A 19,212-nucleotide genomic window follows, 5' to 3' on the forward strand; every position below is an offset into this window, starting at 1 on the left:
CCCTGCTTGTATTCCCTCTCTTGCTGTGTCTCTCTCTGTCAAATAAATAAAATCTTAAAAAAAAAAAAAATGAGTAAATGGGGGAGAAGAGAAAAATATACTATGTAGAAGTATTTCAAATAATTTATATACTCAGCAGAACCTACTCCTTGAGTGTAGGCTGCACCCAGTGACTTTCTAAAGAGCCATAAACAGTATGGGAAGGGGTGGGAGGCCTGCAACTTTACAGTGAAGAAACCTGACAAACACTAACTCAGCCAAACATCAAGCTCATCGTAACAATGATAAATCATGTTAATTATATGCACCCCAGCACCAGTCAACTCATGGGAAAAACCTGAGACAAATCACAACTGAGGGTCATTCAATACCTGGCCAGTTTTCCTCAAAATTGCCAAGGTCAGAAACAAGGGACGTCTGAGGAGCTGTCACAGCCAGGAGGAGTCTAAGGAGATATGAACTACTAAACACAGTGTGGTTGGTCCTGGAACTAAAAAGGACATTAGGTAAAAACCAAAGAAATCTAAATAAAGTATGGATCTAGTCAATAATGTATCATAGCGGTTCAACCATTATAACAAATGTACTTTACCTAATGTAAGATGTTAGTCAAAGGAGAAACTGATTGCTGGGCCGTATGGGAACTCTGCACTGTCTTTGCCAATTTTTCTAAAAATCCAGAACTGTTCTAAAAATTAAAGTTTAGGGCACTTGGGTGGCTTAGTTGGTTAAGAGTCTGCCTTCGGCTCAGATCATGATCTCGGGGTCCTGGGATCGAGTCCTGCATCAGGCTCTCCCTGCTTAGCGGGGAGTCTGCTTCTCCCTCTCGCCTGGCTCCCCTCCCCGCCCCCCCTCTCTCACACACACACAAAAATAAATAAAATCTTTTTTAAAAATTAAAATTAAAATTTATTTAAAATAAGATATGGATTTGGCTCATAAGAATGTCCCGGAGTGGGTGCCTGGGTGGCTCAGTTGGTTAAGCGACTGCCTTCGGCTCAGGTCATGATCCTGGAGTCCCGGGATCGAGTCCCGCATCGGGCTCCCTGCTCGGCGGGGAGTCTGCTTCTCCCTCTGACCCTCCTCCCTCTCATGCTCTCTGTCTCTCATTCTCTCTCTCGCAAATAAATAAAATCTTAAAAAAAAAAAAAAGAATGTCCCGGAGTAATGGGGAGACGTGATTAAGTCATAAATTACAAGGCAGCGTGGTGGGTGTGACAATGGAAGCACATATGTACAGAGCCTACACAGCTCAGAGAGGTTAATTCCAATGTTGAGGGTGGTTAAGCATGGCATGAGGAAGGAGGCATTGTCTGAGCTGCAGTTTTCAGGAACCAATCAGGGGGTGGGGAGGGCAGGCCTCCTAAGCAGAGGGAATACCTGAGTAAAGATTTGGATTTGGAAACTATCGAGCCTTTTGGAGTTGTCAGGGCACTAAGCATAAAGGGCAGGAGTCACAAAACAGGAGACTGACAAGGGAAGAGCCAGATCAGAAAGAACCTGGCTACTGACTACGGACTGGACCTCACTTAGCCGGAGGGAGGTCGGCTCATCAAAACCATTCCAAAAGGGGATGACTGGAAGAGCAAAGCAGAGGGAAACTGCTGACAGGCACCCCATTCTCTTCAAATTAGAATGCCTATCATCCCTCCACTGCCAGAAATAATGGCTGGAAAGTACTGGGCTTGACCTATTTTAATTCCATTTGTCACTGGGCTCAATTTATTGATGGCTAATAGGCTCTTTCCAGAGCAAGATTCATGACTCGAGAAAAAGAACTTACCATTATTAGTCGGAAGGCTTTTCCTGGGATGGACAGAAAAAATATCAAATGAGGCTTGGCCCGGATGACCAGTTTGGGCCATCTCAGCCTGTGTAGGGGTCCACGTGAGCCAGCACCACATCAGTGAGGGCAGGAAGGGGGCAGACATTGGGCGGGGGATAAGGATGGGAATGCAAATGCCCTTTTATAATGGGCTAGAATTCAAAGAAGTGCCCTGGGTATTGAGCTCCAACCTGAGCACAGACCAGCAGACTAGGAAGGCTATTAAAATAAAAATACAATTCTCCATCACTTTTTGCAGAAGTACAAGCATACTGCCCCATTATTAAGAACAGTCAGTGTGGGTTATGGGTTTAATGGTGCCACTTTAATTTCTAACTTATGAAATCCATGAAGAGCAGAATTTGTCCAATCAACCATTCTGGTTGCCCCAATGATGGGAAGAGGCAGAAATTCCAGATGTCCCACAACACCTGGGACAATCCCACCCAACAAAGAACTGTCCTGCATTCCACCTACTTCACACATGTCACTCCAGAGGGCCATGAGGAACAAAACCTACGTATAATTATCAGAGCCAAGAACATAACTCTGTCTTACCTATAAATACAAAGTATCTTTTGCAAGATACTAATTTTGCAGAAACCCAACCACCATGTAAATCAAAGAGTTTCTGTTGTTTGAAACTTCCATTTTGGACGGTGCCATGACTTACCTAATAGCAGCACTAACAGTAGTTTTGGATCGAAGACTCTGTGAGCCTATTTTTCACAGTCTCTGCATTCACAGAGTTTCCAAATATAAATGCAAGTATGCAACACCCTCATTGTGGCCCCTGTTTGAAAATTTACATATTGAAACATATCTCCTTTTAGTAGAAATCTCTTTCTTTTTATTTCTCCTCTATATTATTGCTAAGATGTTACATTGTTTTAATTGTGTGAATAGGGATTTCATTTTAGGATAGTAAAGAGGACATTATGTTTGCTATAAGTAGGTGGTGGGTCTGATAGGGTTAAGAATCATAGTATTAGATTCAAGGGGGCTAAGAAATGGGGAGAAAGCCCCTCCCAGCAGCCTGCCCCTTCATTATCTCTAAGATGAAGTTAAATGGCTCTGGTGGGCTCTGTTAGTCCACTACTAAGGGATTCTGCTTAAGGAAATTCCTGAGGGCAGAAGCCCAAATGAGCTCCAGGAGTGTCTCAGAAGTTTGGGGCTGCTCTGAGACCCAACTGAACACAATTAAATTAAACTCCAAACATGCTTCAGAAACGTCAGGGGAAGTCTAGTCTCCTTAGTGCTGGGACCAAGCCATGAATGGGTTCTGCTTTAAAAGGGTAATATCTCATACACAGAGACAGAAAGAAGCCCTATTAAACTGTTTTCTACGAGAGGGCAGGGTGACCATGTACCAGCTTTTCCTACATCGGGCATCAGCACCTTAGCTGAAATCATTAAGTAGATTTCCTTTGTTCCAATAAGGTTTTGTATTATTGTGTTTTGTTTTCACCTGTAGGAGGATTTGGTGATGAGTACGGTGCCAGTAAAGACAAAGATGCTTTCTATGACCCAAGCTAGCACACAGTGGAAAGAGAGACCCTTGGGGTTCTGATGTCGGTCTCCAGGTCCTCCTCACCAAGCAGCACGGAGATAGCCTTTAAGCAGGAGAACCAGGGGACCGGTTCTGACCCAGCCATGCTTCTTTTTTGCACACTGCATAGCATTCTTGATCCACACAGCCTCAGGTCTTTGGTTCCTGCATCAGGGTGAGGTGCACAGTGCTCAGCAAAGAAAACCTGGACAGACATCCAAATCAATGGTATCTACCACAGTGCCCCACCCGAGTTGCAGGAACAAGCCTCCTCGGTGTGCAATGCCTGCTTCAGAAGATTCTAGACATTAACACTGGATGGGAATTGGTACCCTAAACAGAACTTCTCAGGGTACTCGTGATTTTACTAAATTGTCAGCAACAGTATTACCCTTTCCAATCTCCCAGGGCTTTATCTGACTCAAATCCTGTTATTTGTCTCCATTTCCCTTGGTGAAAATATTAAAAGGTCAGTGCTTGAACTAGCTGAGGAAATCCATGTTGTACCCAAACAGTGGCATACTTAACCTAATCTGAAGGAGAATTTTTAATTGAAGTACTTCCCACCAAACCCACATGGCTCATATGATCAGCACCAAAAGTCACTTGCAGAAAGCTGTAGGTCAGGTGTTGATCTCTTTTTAGGGCAGTTTCCAAGGAATTTTCCTCTGAGGGCATTATAAATAATAGCAAAAATAACAAAACACCAGCACCAATCAAATGCTATTTATTGGGTCCTAACTATATTTCAGACATCACACTAAGGGCATGTGGCCTCTGCCATCTCCTTCCTCACAACTACTCCACTGTAGAAGTATTACCATCCCTAATTTCTAGACAAGCAAACTGAAGTTCATGTATGCTAATTAGCTTTTCCAAGCAGTGTAGAAATAGATGTGAGCCCAGGACTGAATCCAATGCTCTCATCCTCATCACGGCAGGAGAGGCAGCATGGACCATGGATAGAATATGAACTCCAGGGGCGCCTGGGTGGCTCAGTCATTAAGCGTCTGCCTTCGGCTCAGGTCATGATCCCAGGGTCCTGGGATTGAGCCCCGCATCGGGCTTCCTGCTCAGCAGGGAGCCTGCTTCTCCCTCTCCCACTCCCCCTACTTGTGTTCCCTCTCTCGCTGTATCTCTCTCTGTCAAATAAATAAATAAATAAATAAATAAATAAATAAATAAATAAATAAATAAATAAATAAATAAGAAAGAATATGAACTCCAGCATGAAATACATCCCCAGTCACTGGCTGTGTGATCTGGAATAAGTCTCTCAATCCTGGGCTTCTGTTTCTCCGAAATTCCATGGGCTGTATAAACTGACCAAAGGAGAGCACAGATGGGTGTAGACTGTTGCCTGAGGCTGGGCTGGCTTGTTTATTCTCCGAATGGAGTCAATTGAAAGGTCGTGCATAGGATACTCCCAGATGCACACTGACGGCGAGGGCAGGATGCCCACTTGAAGAAGAATGACTGCAACTAATGTATGGATTTACGTTTGCAAGGCCAGTGCTCTTGAAGCTGTTCATGGGTCAGTCCCTTTACACAAGGTGAAGAGTAGAGACAGCTGTCCTCAGTTTTCTGCTGTCTTGAGTGTTTGTAGTCATTGCCATCTGAATACCCCTGAGATTTCCTCATCCTTCTGGATTTTGCTGCTATTGGGTCCTGGAAACTGCTGAGAGCTAAATCCAAAGGAAAAAAATATAGACTTAAAATCCATATGGTATAATATATAGGACTATATATATAACATATATCATACAATTTATAATAATATATATTTGATATTATATGTGTGTGTGTGGATACATATATATATATCAGAGCCCAATTACTAGCTGCATGTACGCAAAAGTACACAAAAGTTAAAACTATATAGGAAATGAAGTACACTGTACCACATGATGGAACTAATACATGAAATGGACATAAAATTCTCCAAAGCATAAATTTAAAAGGAATATAGATTTTATTTAATCATGAGGGGAAACATGATAACAAGAGCTTTGTTCTTGTCCAGCTCTGCCATTGGCTAGCTCTGTGAACTCTGTAAGACACAGTGAGGTCCATAACAAGCTTATGGGTCAGACAATTTAAATTATGGTGTGGCAGGGCATCGATCTGCACAATACGACAATACAATTCAGATGTGCAATAGCAACAAAACAAACGAAAGTCCTATTTGTCCCACAACTAATCACATCGTTGTAAGGCTCTCATTCCCATGGTGGAAAGACCATAGGGGAAAATGAAATACTTAAATTTGACAAGTCAACGTGATTTAATCTCAAGTTTTAAAAAGTCTCCTTCAGTGCAACAATTTTATTTGGACAAATAGTCAATTCAAACTCACACTCAGAGAAGTTCTTCCCTCTTTCTTTAATTTCAATATTCTCCCTTTCCTTCCTTCTTCACAGTATAGTATCGGAGTAGAGGGCAAGTCTACTGTGTATCTGTTTCTTGGCAGGGCTGAGGCATCTGGTCTACCTGCTTTCCTTCCCTCACTGCTCTCCAGTGTACATGTCGTTGGTGCAGACAGGCTCCTGAGCACTTACTACAGGTGTCTGTGGAGGTACAGCTAATCCTAGAGATTTAGGGTGTTATGCTCGCCCCTGCTCCTTAGTGTCCTGAATACAGTGGTCAAAACAAATCAAGAAGTAAATGTCTGAGAAAGTATGGGAACAATAATCTTATTCCAACTCCACCCACAACATCAATAACCATCTATAGTAGATGACTCAACATGTTTTATCTCCAGTCTTATTCCTTGAGCAGCTGACATATGTGGCCAACTACTACTTCATATCTCCATCTGGTGCCTGAAAGACACCTCAAATTGAATATATTCAACCAAATTCATCATCTTAATCCCCCCCAAATCTGGCCTTATTTTAGTTTTCCTTACAACAGTAAGTACATCTACCATCTACCAGCTATTTGAGCTAGGAATTTAGAGTTCATTCTTAAAAGCCTCTCTACCTCATCAGGTGCAATTATTTTAACGTCCTAATTACCTCACAGATCTGAGCCCTTCCTCTCTGTCTTCACTGCCCCCTGTCTCTCAACTGGGCTTCCTCAACGGCCTCCTGACTGCTTTACCTGTATCCATTCTGGCCTTTTAATCTGCTTTCCTCCTCGGCCAGAGGGATGTTCGCTAAATAAACACAGTGCCAGCAGCGTGCACGCACACGCGCACATGCACACGCACACGTACATGCACACGCACACGCACACCTACTTCTTAAAACTCTAGTTGGCATTCTATTACTCTAAGAGAAAGACCAAAATATTTCACACACATCTCAGAATCCTATGTCATCTGACCCCCACTTGCCTCTGCAGCTCCCCTCACACACTTGCCTTCACTCTCTGAGTTCCCGTGACACTGGCCCAATTTCAATCTCGCAATCTGAAAGGCTCCTTCCTGACACAGAGCCTTTGTCTCTGCTATTCCCTCTGTCTTGAAGGCTCCTCTCCCCACTTAACCCTCCTTTTCCTGGCTAACAGTAACTCTTCCTTTGAACCTCACCTTAGCATCATTTCCTCGGGGAGCCTTTCTAACCTTCCTGATGATGTAAAATCTCCTTGTGAAATGTACTTTCTCTCAGCTCTCAAGTTTACATGTATTCATATGATTCTTTGATTAACGGACATCCCCTTTTACTAGATTATAAGCTTCCTGAAAGCAGGGACTGTATCTGCTTTACTATTTTATCTTTGGCATTCTGAACCATGCATGGTACATAGTAAGGTGCTGTCATACATATTTTTTATTTCCACTCATTGAATGCATAACTGATTGAATAAAATCCATCCAGAAACTCTTTGATGATTACATTTTTAAAAATATAGTAAGTTATTGATATTTGTGGAATTGACTGTCAATGGGAGAAATGTTTTTAGGTTGGAGATTTTGACAGCTGTTTATGCCACCTATTAGCTTGGTACTCTTTGGAAAATCATTTAACTCAGCAGCAGCATTAAAATAATAAACCTGTTTTCAATCACAAAGCTACAGATAAATAGTCAAGTATTATACAAATGTAAGGCATTATAATTTTATTAGCAAGTTTAAAAGCTTTCTATGCAAAAGCCACAAAAAAATACATAAGAACACGTAATTAATGTTGAAAAAAGCCTGTGATTTCCCCCACAGACTTTAATTTTATATTAGTCAATGCGATGTTTAATCAAATGTTACACTAAATATTTATGGAACATTCTGTAGGTAACGAATACCTTGCAAAAAATATCTATTTCCTATCATGTAATCATTATTATAGTTCAGTTCCATGGGTGGTAGCAGCTCCTTCCCCATAGATGAGGAAACTGAGCTTTAAGCAGGTAACTGCCTTGTCCAAGGTCATGAGCTAATAAGGGATGAGCGAGGGTTCCAACACCTGGTGTCTCTGACTTCAAAACTATCCATGCTTCTGGAAATTTGGGCTGATTTAAAGGAGAAATTTTATCAAACAAAAGTAGCATTTCACTTTTTTTGGCGGTGGGGGGGAAGGTCATTATTAAAACCCAAATTAGTAGCCTAGAAAATGGCCGGCAAGAAATATCTCAAAGACCTGAGAAAAAAGTATAGAGACATAAATCATGAAGGAAAAGTTTAGAGACTTAGAATCTCTATGTCCAGAAGACCTAACAAATGAATAACAGATATTTTAGAAGGACAAAGGGAGATAGATAAGAGGAGGTCGTAGTTAGACAAATAAATGGAGAAAATGTTTGTGAGATAATGAAAGACTTAAGTCTGCAAGATTGAAAGGGCTCTCTGATTTCGAGCCTGGAATACTCTTAGGCATGCCTCAATAAAATTTCTGATCTCTTAAGTAAGGATAAAGAGAAAAAAAAATAATATCCAGGTCATTTCACAGTAAAGATACACTTGTCCTTCCTCATATTAACAAGCAGCAACTAGTTGCACACTGAAATCATCTTTTTCTAGTCCTAAAGTTGCCCCTTTGTCCCCCAAAGGGGAAACAGACATCTCAGTCCATCCTGACACAACACATTGTTGTCATTACTTGATGAATACCCAGCTTTTCCCCACTAGAGTATAAACTCTGTGAAGTCAGAATCCTTGTCTATCTGGATCCCCAATGTCATTGTTTCTTGAGCTTTGTATAGTTCCTGGAACATAGTAGGAACTCAGTATTTGTGGAACCAAGAAGAGGAGGAATGGGGAGAGGAAGGAAGGAAAGAAGGAAGTCAGGAAGAGAGCAGGCATATAATAATAAATGATAGCTTCTTGTTCAATAAGTGGTCATGGTTATTATTGCTGTCACTACTCACATTTTATGGATGGAGTTCTAAGTCCATTTGCTTGCATTTACAAAGACTTCATTAGTCCTTCAGACATTTTGTTGGGCTTTCGCTACAATATAATCATATTTCCAGGCTAACATCTCTGAAAGAAATTTTCTGTGGCTTCTGTTTTATTTCTAAGTGTAGCATAAGGTATCAACATTTCCAAACAAAACAAAACAAAAAAAGTTTTTCTGAAGATATTTGAACCAAGAACAGCAAGTTATATTTTCACGAGGAAATGGATTTTCTATTAAATGGCAAATTCCTTCAAATGGCTGTTTCATAGAGTTCTCGGCAAAACGGTGTTTTTTAAAATTTACGTGTTTAAATTTAGATTACTGAAAAGTCCATTTCAAGAATGTTTTCTGAACACAGTAAGAGCATCTTCACTCAGTTGTGAAGAAGGCCAATTTTCTTCTACTGTACACTTTCACTCAGCATTTGCTCTTCTGAGCTAGAAAAACAGGCAACGACATTCTGTTAGCCTTTAAACTTTCTATTACAGTCCACATCATCATCTCAAGAGCACTATTATATTTTAGCGCTTTTCAGAAAAGTTATCATACTCAAAAAATATGGCTATTCGTCAACATCCTCATCTGTACCAAGATGACTTCTCCCTTCCCCTGCCTTTCTCACCTGGAATACTTTCTCAGTGTTTGAAATCATTTTAAACTGAAAAAGTAATTCTCCATCTTTGTTGGTTTTATCCAAAAAGATGGAAATGTGGTGTCATTACTGTCCACACCGTCCTAACCCTCACCCATGGCAGACATCACTAATTGATTATGGCAAATCCAGTGCCTAGATTTGAACACAGAGTACATATCAACCTGGGCTTCCAGGCAGTCACCCACAATTATTTAGACCATTTATGGTGAGAGAACACTTGTTTTGCCAGAGATAGTCTAGAAACTATCTGAAAGTTAGGGCAATTAGCCACCTTGAGATCCATTTCAATTCTATTATTCATTCCTATCTACAAATTATTTTACCCCCCAAAGTTGGGAGAGACAACTTAAGTAATCTTTCATACTCCAGAATAGTAAAATTTCAACATTTATCATGCTGTTGTCAGCCACCAAGTAAGAGAGTAGCAACTACGTATAGGTTTAAGTAGTAGTAGTTGTGTGTCCTATGGAAAGATTGCAGTGGTCTCTTTAGATCTTGTATAAATCAAGAAAAAGTATGTGCATGAGAAGTCAGTAAGATGCATGTTATTGGAAATGTAGAATAAAGTTGATCTTGGGCAAAGAGGAGTGGAAAAGAGGTCCCAAGAAGAAAGGGAGAGAGTATAGAACTAACCCTGCCCATTCAGGCTGACAAAACATGGGACAAGAAAGGAATGAATTCTGCTGCAGGATGGGAGGCCGAGAGTGTGAAAGAATCAACTAGTTCAAACCTACCACATTTTACCTCAAACAGTGTGGTGTCTGTGGCACTTTGCATCTGTGTTTGTGTTATGGTCCATCTACTCACACAAGTTTTCATTTCATGGTACAGCATGTTTTTACAACTGAAGCAATGGAATAGGGATGCCTCCTGATTATGAAGTAAACTGGAAGAGGGAGTGGGCAATTACTTGGGTTGATAATCTTCAGAGCCCAAACCCAAGCAATAATCACACATTCCCACCATTTTCCCTATGTAAGTGGCAAGAACGTACCATTGGTTAATAGGTTAATATTTTTAGCAGGCAAAATTTTACTAATCTATATGTTTAAAATGATTACATGCTCTCTATAAGATACTCTTTATTGAACTACAATAGAATATTTGGGTAGCAGAAATTAACTTCTAGGTACATCTTTCTTTTTTTCAATCCCCCAAGATCCATGATCAAAGCTGTTCTAAGAGTTGTAATACTAAAGGAAAGTACTGTTTTTCTTGTACAGAGGGATGATCTTCCCAACCTAGTATCTATGGAAGGCATCATTTTGGTGCTTTCCACAGCAATGGGAATAAGTCTGTCCTGAGCCATCCACATCACTTACCTGGACCCCATTACAAGCATACCTGTCAGACAGTATAATTTGAGGTCATGGCCTCATTTGTAAAACTTTTTTTGCAAAACTGGGAATTGAATATGTGAACTTGTTCTCATATGAATGTCATTTGTGGGAGCTCAGTGGAGATACACTGTCTTTCCTATTCTTCTGGAAATAATAATCCAGCTTCCAGCTACCTTAATATTATGTAAAGTCCTGGTTAAAAAAATAAATAAATAAATAACCTTGCCTTGAGAACCTGAGATCCACTCTGACTCCTCTCATATAGGTCCCTAGCTAATGCTAAAAGCATAATACGATTTTTATAAAGATGGGGATGTGCCTCGGCATAAAATAAAATATGGTGTTATCAGAAGGAAGCCAGAGGAGTTTATGAAGGTTCAAAATCTTCCCCGTATTTTTCTGTTTTGCTAAATATAGAAACAATGAATCATATGAATGGGTGTGCTCAGCGTTCCTCTCCCCAGCTCCAAGCTCTTTTCCTTTTGGGAGGGGGCGGCATGAAATGTGGAACACTGTCTCAGCTTGCTTTCAACCTTCTGGTCTCCCATCAAAGCCCTAGAAGTCTAGAAACTGCTACCAATTTTTCCCTGGTCCAACTGGGAAAAATGGAGAGAATGAAATACTCTGTATCAGTCAGAATTCCCCAGAGAAACAGAAAGCAGAATCACATTTATTTATGGATATATACATATACAGATAGAGATTATTTATATAGAGAGAGAGAAAGAGAGAGATTATATATATATGTGAAATATAAATAGGATATAAAATAGGATATATATATACACATATATGAACACACATTTATATATATGTTACATATATGTGTATACACACATACACACACACACACACAGACACAGTCTTGAGTCAAAAATCTACAGGGCAGACCAGCGGGCTGGAGGCTCAGGCAGGATTTCTATGTTACAGTCTTGAGGCAAAAGTCCTTCTTCTTCCTAAAGGCTCAGTTTCTGCACTAAATAAATTCAGCTGATTATATAAGTGCCACTCACATTGTCAAGGGCAATCTCTTTCATATAAAATCACTTGTAACTGCAAATGTTAATCACATCTACAAAATTTACCTTTGCGACAACATCTAGGCTAGCGTTTGACCAAACAACTGGGCACAACAGTCTAGCCAAGTTGACAATTAAAATTAACCATCGTGCATCAGTCCTAGCAATGTCTCAAATTGTTGATCTTCAGGCGCCTGGGTGGCTCAGTCGGTTAAGCGACTGCCTTCAGCTCAGGTCATGATCCTGGAGTCCCTGGATCGAGTCCCGCATCGGGCTCCCTGCTCGGCGGGGAGTCTGCTTCTCCCTCTGCCCTCTTCCCTCTCGTGCTGTCTGTCTCTCATTCTCTCTCTCTCAAATAAATAAATAAAATCTTAAAAAAAAAATGTTTAAAAAAAATTGTTGATCTTCTAGAAATTATTTCTTTACATCTCGTTCTACCAGATTGATAAATATGTGATTTTTCTTGTTCTAAAATAAATTAAAGAAATGTCAAAATGATGGCTTTATACACAGCACAGAGCCTTTAGAAGTAGAAGGGAAAATGGTGTCGCAAGCCTTAGAGTTATTTAAAGATAAAAGAAAAGCTCTAAGATACTGCAAGGTCCTTAAATATAGGAATAAATTATAGGAATAAATGTAAAAATAAATTGGAATTGGAGAGCATTCCAAGGGCAGATGTCTGATACTGTTATCACCTCAGAAGTATACAAGTTCTGGAATTGAAGCGACATAGCTAAAGTCAATACACATGCAAGACGCATTACACTAGAATCTGGAGGGTTTTTTCCTTTTACAGGAAAGAGAAGTACAACCTTTTTTAGGAGTTTACATTCCCTGTGATTGCTTTCATTTCAAAAAATAAGATCAAGAAGAAAATGAAGGTGTTTTATTATCACCCAAAATTCAACAATAAATAGACACAAAGTGGAACTGATTTAGTTTGCAACACCATAAATGCAACATCCTATTGTTCTAAAGTGCCTTTCATTTATTCATTAGTGTTGTTATTCAGCATGATTGCGTGCCTGCTCTGTCCTAGGCTCTCTGCTGTGGACTGACAACACAGTCACTTCTAGTATCATGGCAGTGACCCTCAGAAGGATTTGCTTGTATTTATAAAATACCTGGGAGGCAGAGAGATAACATTTTTTTTCTGTGCATAAATGCATAAACATTGCCTGAATGGCTATACCATCATCTGCCAGATGGGTACATCTGCCAAGCTGGGTCAACAATGTTTGTGTATGCTTAGTAACATCCCTCTTTGAAGTATGCCTACCTCCCAACACACCTGCAACCCACATGCTCCCAAATCCATCATTTTTCTTTCTTTCCTGGCTCCTTTGAGTTTTTCCTCAACATAGCACAGATCATCACTTATTGTTTGTATCTGTTTCTTGTTCATCATTATATCCCCTGTTCTTGGCTTAGAAAAGGAAAAGAGATGAATGGTTATTTGTTGAGTGAATGAACAAATGGCAATTCACAATTATATGAACTCTGAAACCTGCCCTGGGTCCGGGAATGAGGAAATATAGCTTACTCCCTGACAAACAGGCATTCCCAACCATGGGCTGTCTATGTTACTATCTTTGAAAAGATACATCTTTTTAAGAATAGAAAACCCAGAAATGGACCCACAACTATATGGTCAACTAATCTTCGACAAAGCAGGAAAGAATACCCAATGGAAAAAAGACAGTCTCTTCAAAAAATGGTGTTGAAACCTGGACAGCGACAAGCAGAAGAATGAAACTGGACCACTTTCTTATACCGTACACAAAAATAAATTCAAAATGGATGAAAGACCTAATTTGTGAGACAGGAATCCATCAAAATCCTAGAGGCCAACACAGGCAGCAACCTCTTTGACCTCGGCCATAGCAACTTCTTACTAGATATGTCTCCTGAGACAAGGGAAACAAAAGCAAAAATGAACTATTGGGATTTCATCAAGATAAAAAGCTTCTGCACAGCAAAGGAAACAATCAATAAAACTAAAAAGCAACTTTGGAATGGGAGAAGATATGCAAATGACATATCTGATAAAGGGTTAGTATCCAAAATCTATAAAGAACTTATCAAACTCAACACCCCAAAACAAATAATCCAGTTAAGAAATGGACAGAAGACATGAATAGACATTTTCCCAAAGAAGACATACAGATGACCAAGAGACACATGAAACGATGCTCAACATCACTCATCATCAGTGAAATACCAATCAAAACCACAATGAGATACCCCCTCACACCTATCAGAATGGCTACAACTAACAACACAGGAAACAACAGGTGTTGGCGAGGATGTAGAGAAAGGGGAACAAAGGGAGAAGGGGCTGCAAACTGGTGCAGCCACTCTGGAAAACAGTTCCTCAAAAAGTTAAAAATAGAACTACCCTACAATCCAGCAATTGCACTACTAAGTATTTACCCCAAGGATACAGAAATACTGAATCAAAGCAGCACATGCACCCCGATGTTTATAGCAGCATTATCAACAATAGCCAAATTATGGGAAGAGCCCAAATGTCCATCGACTGATGAATGGATAAAGAAGATGTGGTATATATATACAATGGAACATTATTCAGTCATAAAAAAGAATGAAATCTTGCCATTTGCAATGACATGGATGGAACTAGAGTGTATTATGCTAAGCAAAATAAGTCAGTCAAAGACAAATACCATATGATTTCACTCATATGTAGAACTTACGAAACAAAACAGATGAATGTGGGGAAAAAGGGAAAAAAAGAGAGGGAAACCATAAGAGAGACTCTTAACTATAGGGAACAAACTGATGGTTGCTGGAGGGGCGGTGGGTGGAGGGATGGGCTAAATGGGTGATGGGGATTAAGGAGGGCACTTGTGATGAGCACTGGGTGTTACATGTAAGTGATGAATCACTAAATTCTACTCCTGAAACTGATATTACACTATATGTTAACTAACTAGAATTTAAATAAAAACTCAAAACGTTAAAAAAAAGATACATCTTTGAAGTGCAAGAACAATGGGGACCCTCTCTTAACCTGAGAGAATCAAGCTCTATTGCCCTGAAGCATCTACTGTATGTTAGAAATTAACTTCTCTCTTATGCATCTAGAATGTTCTGTGTCATCCTTAGGAAAACTGCAAAAATAGTCACTGAAATCATTTTCTGTGTTCAGATGAAAAAGGCCAAGGGGAGGTATGCCCATACCTGAGGGGCAACTTTTCCATACTGTATCATTGCAAATACACTGAATAACTATAATTATAACTATAACTATATATAAGTGTGTGTGTGGTGTGTGTGTGTGTGTGTGTATATATATATATACATAAAACTATATATAATTAACTAGATAATTGCTCATTATTGGCTCAGTCCCTCCATTTCCCCCTCTTCTAATTGATCCTGACCAGTTTAATTCTATATTGGTGGCAGGGACCTATATTTTGACGCTTTTATTTCAACGCATCACTATTAGGTAACACTTGAGGTCCTGTTTGTCAACCTTTTCGCTGCATCACCAGAGGGCCCCTAGGCACGGGAAGTTCCATGCTTCTGGTCCCCTGTGCTCCTCATGCAGCGTCTGATATTTCTCAGCAGGGCACAGAACACAATCAGTGCCAAGAATTTCGGGAGATTGGGGCGGGGAACCTAGAGCCCCACTGTCAAGTCTGTTGCAGAGCATACAGCAATAGAAGCTAATCCAGGGACAGCCAGCACAGCAGGGGGAGGAAGGAGTGAGCAGGACTGAGCGTTCCCCAGCCAGTGGATGCCTGCTGGCTGGCTGACTCACCATCTTATTTCCCTCGCTTCATTCTCCTGAGAAAAATAGGACTCCCTCTCCCTATGCTTGCTGCTCTTGGTAGGAGCCCAAACCTCAAAGCAGCTGGGACAAGAAGGTGAAAACAAGGGTTTTTGATCACGTTATATGAAGCCTTGATACAAGAAGAGAGCCTACCTCCTTCTGTTTCTATGAAACAAAATATGGCTCAGCAGTTTGCTTAATCAGAATACGTCTTGGCTATTTTTTTTTTGGCTATTTTATCACGTTAAGTCTGCCAACCATTCTTTTAAAACGGATGTGACAGGAACAGTGCAACCCGTATGTCTCTCCAACAACAATAAGTAGAGAATTATTATAGATCCGGGAGAGGCATGCTTTTCATGTATGCTTATTGTGCTACTGAATTTCTGAAGTACAGACCCTCATCTAAAATTTCAAGTAGTATCTATGACAGCCTAGAATGGTTTTCTCATGTCACTTGTGGGGATAAGTGATACTGATAAATAAAATAAGTCATTCAGTTAGGGTTTTTCTTTGTGTATGAAAGATGTTTGCTCTCACTTAATAAGTTTAAAAATAAAAGATCAACCCTACACAGACTACTCCCTTCCTCAAAGACCTAAATCGGCTCTGGGTGTGTTGACCAGACCAAAAAGTTCCCCATTCAGCTAAGTCGCTGAGGAAAATGAGATGACGCATATTTCCATGCTTCTTGATGGTTTTTCCCTTCAGAGAAACTATTAGAATAATAACCCAGTACTCAGGAAGAATAAATATATAACAGCAATAAAAGCAGATACAGTTGACCTTGGAACAGCATGGGTTTGTACTACGCAGTCCACTTAGACGCGAATTTTTTGGATAAAAATGTATTTCTCTTCTTTATGATTTCCATAACAACATTTTCTTTTCTCTAGCTTATTTTATTGTAAGAATACAGCATTTAATACATGTAACATACAAAATGTGTGTTCCTTGACTGGTGATGTTATAGATAAGGCTTCCCCAGCGGCCCTCTTGGTGCAGTGGGCAGCGCGTCAGTCTCATAATCTGAAGGATAAGGCTTCCTGTCCACAGTAGGCTATTAGTAGTTAAGTTTTGGGGGGAGTCAAGGTTACAGCGGATTTTTGGCTGCCCAAGGATCAGTGCTTCTAACCCCCACGTTATTCAAAGGTCAACTCTACTAGACGACTTATTGGGAGCAAGCAGGTACTCTTCTAAGCATTTTACATTTATCAGTTCATTTAATCCTGATAAAAACCCTATGCAAGGGATGCCCCTATAATCTCATTTTACCTATTAGGAAACTCAGGCACCGAGGGAAAAGTAACCTTCAGTCACACAGGAAGTAGGTTGAAACGATACTAAAATAAAAACAGTTGGGGGAGAATGGTACCTCTTGTCCCTAAATTTTGTTTCCATCACCACTTAATTAAAACTTGGCTCAGGAAAATTTTCATTTTCTCAAAATAAGAAAAAAAACCCTGCTTGTCTTAGGCCAGGCCTCCCCTCGTAGCTATTAGCAGCTTGCATGTTATAACACATGGTGCATCCTCCTGCTGACAAAGTTAAATGGAGGCCAGTTCTCACTAAATATTCATGCTGTGGGTAAAGAGAACTGCTATCTGTTCATGTGGATTGTGTTATCTGTGGTGATGTCATCAGAATCTTTCTGCATCAGTAACGGAGACTTCTGAAATCCCCAAGAGTCCCCAGAATGGTCATTCTAGCCATCATCATCTCCCTGCCGCAAAACGTATTAAAGAACCAAGTCTCTGATTCATTCAAACAGCCATCCTCCTCTTGCCCACAGAGTTCCTCGCTATAGCACTTTGCTGTCTCTGGCTACCCTGGGCTTAGCAAGGACAATTCCTTACTGGGGCCTTACTGAACATTTAAAAAGAGCAGTCATTTCTAAATACAGTTACCTACAGCTTCCTTAGTATCTTGTGCAAGTATCTTATGCACTTTAAGTGAGCTTTTTTACCTAAACCCTACCTATACAGACCTCAGCCTCCAAAATAAAATTTGCCACATTTTAAATCCGAGGCAAATTCAAGGTAACAAATGGACTCAGGTTCCGCTATGTACAACACGGAAGTTTTATAGCTCCTTAGCTTGTGTTTTAGTTCCGGACTTTGCTCCCCAAATGATGAAGCTAATTTAATTAAGGGTCTGTGGAAGCAATGTCCTGTTTAGTGCTGGAAATAGGAAAAACATACATCATTTCTGTCCCTTCCTACATCCCCATCCGCCCTCAAACCTAGTGATGTGAGTATCTCGCAGACAATGCCCTGTGGATTTAAGAATCATGGCAGGTCAGAGAATTCTCAGACTAATCTTAAGTCCATGGCTTATTGTAGGGACCCACAGGTAGAAGTCTGAGAGAACACAGTGTAGAGAAAAGTCGGGCTGATCAGAGGCTTCACAACCCAAGGAGCCCCATAGTCAATGACAGTTAACTTTGGTTGAACACGCATCTCTAGCCAGGCACCTTTCTAAATGCTTTACATGTTTTTACTCATTTATCTTCACAGGGAAATGATGAAATAGGTACTATTCTTATCATCCATGTTTTACATATGAGAACCCTGAAGCACAGAGAAGTTAAGTGACTAGCCAAGGTCACACAGCTAGTTAGAGGCAGAGTTAAACATTTGGATCCAAGCCTTCCAGCTTCAGAATTCCTGAGCTGAACTACTCTATTCCAGCTGCTTCTCGGAATATAAATTTAATGTTGCTGTCCTCTTCTTCCTGGCCTCAGAGATAAAGAAAGAAATGGTCAGTAAATTACCTGAGGGTTCATGGAGAAGGTGGATTTCAGAAAAACCTGTGTTTGGGATTTTCATTTGTTTTGGGGGGGGGATGTTGTTTTTTGGTACTGGAAAGAAAAAGACTCCTTATAATAATTATTGTAATGTTTGCCTAGCAAAGAACCTTTGGACACATTTATCTGACTTTCCAGGGCAGAAGTAAACAACAGTTAAGGTCCCCATTTGTACTTACAGTTATGACGATTTAAGAATCCAGTGAACACCAAAAGCACCAACATAGGTCACAAAAGATACAAACAGAGCAGCATACCCAGAGGGTTAGGGATTCCTGAGCCCATTTTATCCCACTATATCCAATCGATATGGCTTTGTTGATAGAAACATTCCGCTTTCAACCTTTCCAGTATTCCCGACATTTATTATCTCTTTGGAGAGCAGGGATGATTCTGGAGCTTTCAAAGCCTAGAATCTAAACCAGAATATAAGGAGAGCCTGAGCCTTATTTACCTTGCACACTTACGTGTTGCAGGTGCCTAGAAACATGCCCAACAGATAGTAGGCACTGACTATACTGAGTGAAAGTTGGTCAGTGAATGACTTGGAACACCAGAGTTCTCTGAGTCTGGTTCCAGTCCTGGTTTGAGGGAAACGGGTAGGACCCTTACACAAATTTATTCTATAATTCCTTCTGCAGGATTTGCAACCTGAAATCATAACAGACAAGGGAAATCTTGGCTCAAACTTATACTTCTAAGACTATTGTAGAAGCCCCAGGACATGTTGATTATAATACCAGCATTTGACCACTGGTTGAAGGTAAAGAGGTCCATCCACCCAAAGCATGTACCTCAAACTCATTTGCAAAGTCATGCAGTATAATGGTTAAGAATTTGATCTTTGGGGTCTGATGTAAATTCAAATCTGAGCTCCACC

At 40.3% G+C, this 19,212-nt stretch overlaps 1 long non-coding RNA gene across 4 annotated transcripts in view; it reads right to left on the bottom strand.

Annotated features, from left to right (window-relative positions):
• Positions 1–4,112: 4,112 nt before the first annotated feature.
• The window catches only part of LOC135364785 (uncharacterized), a 43,558-nt gene continuing 28,458 nt past the window's right edge, over positions 4,113–19,212 (bottom strand). For all 4 annotated transcript variants that reach the window (XR_010412512.1, XR_010412513.1, XR_010412511.1 and 1 more), the window contains one exon: positions 4,113–5,059. This is a non-coding gene — a long non-coding RNA (uncharacterized LOC135364785). The remainder of the gene's footprint in view (positions 5,060–19,212) is intronic.

Source organism: Mirounga angustirostris, unplaced genomic scaffold, assembly GCF_029215605.1.
Source record: "Mirounga angustirostris isolate CCGP_5_RB_7025 unplaced genomic scaffold, mMirAng1.0.hap1 SCAF_6, whole genome shotgun sequence".
Taxonomy (NCBI): Eukaryota; Metazoa; Chordata; class Mammalia; order Carnivora; family Phocidae; genus Mirounga; species Mirounga angustirostris.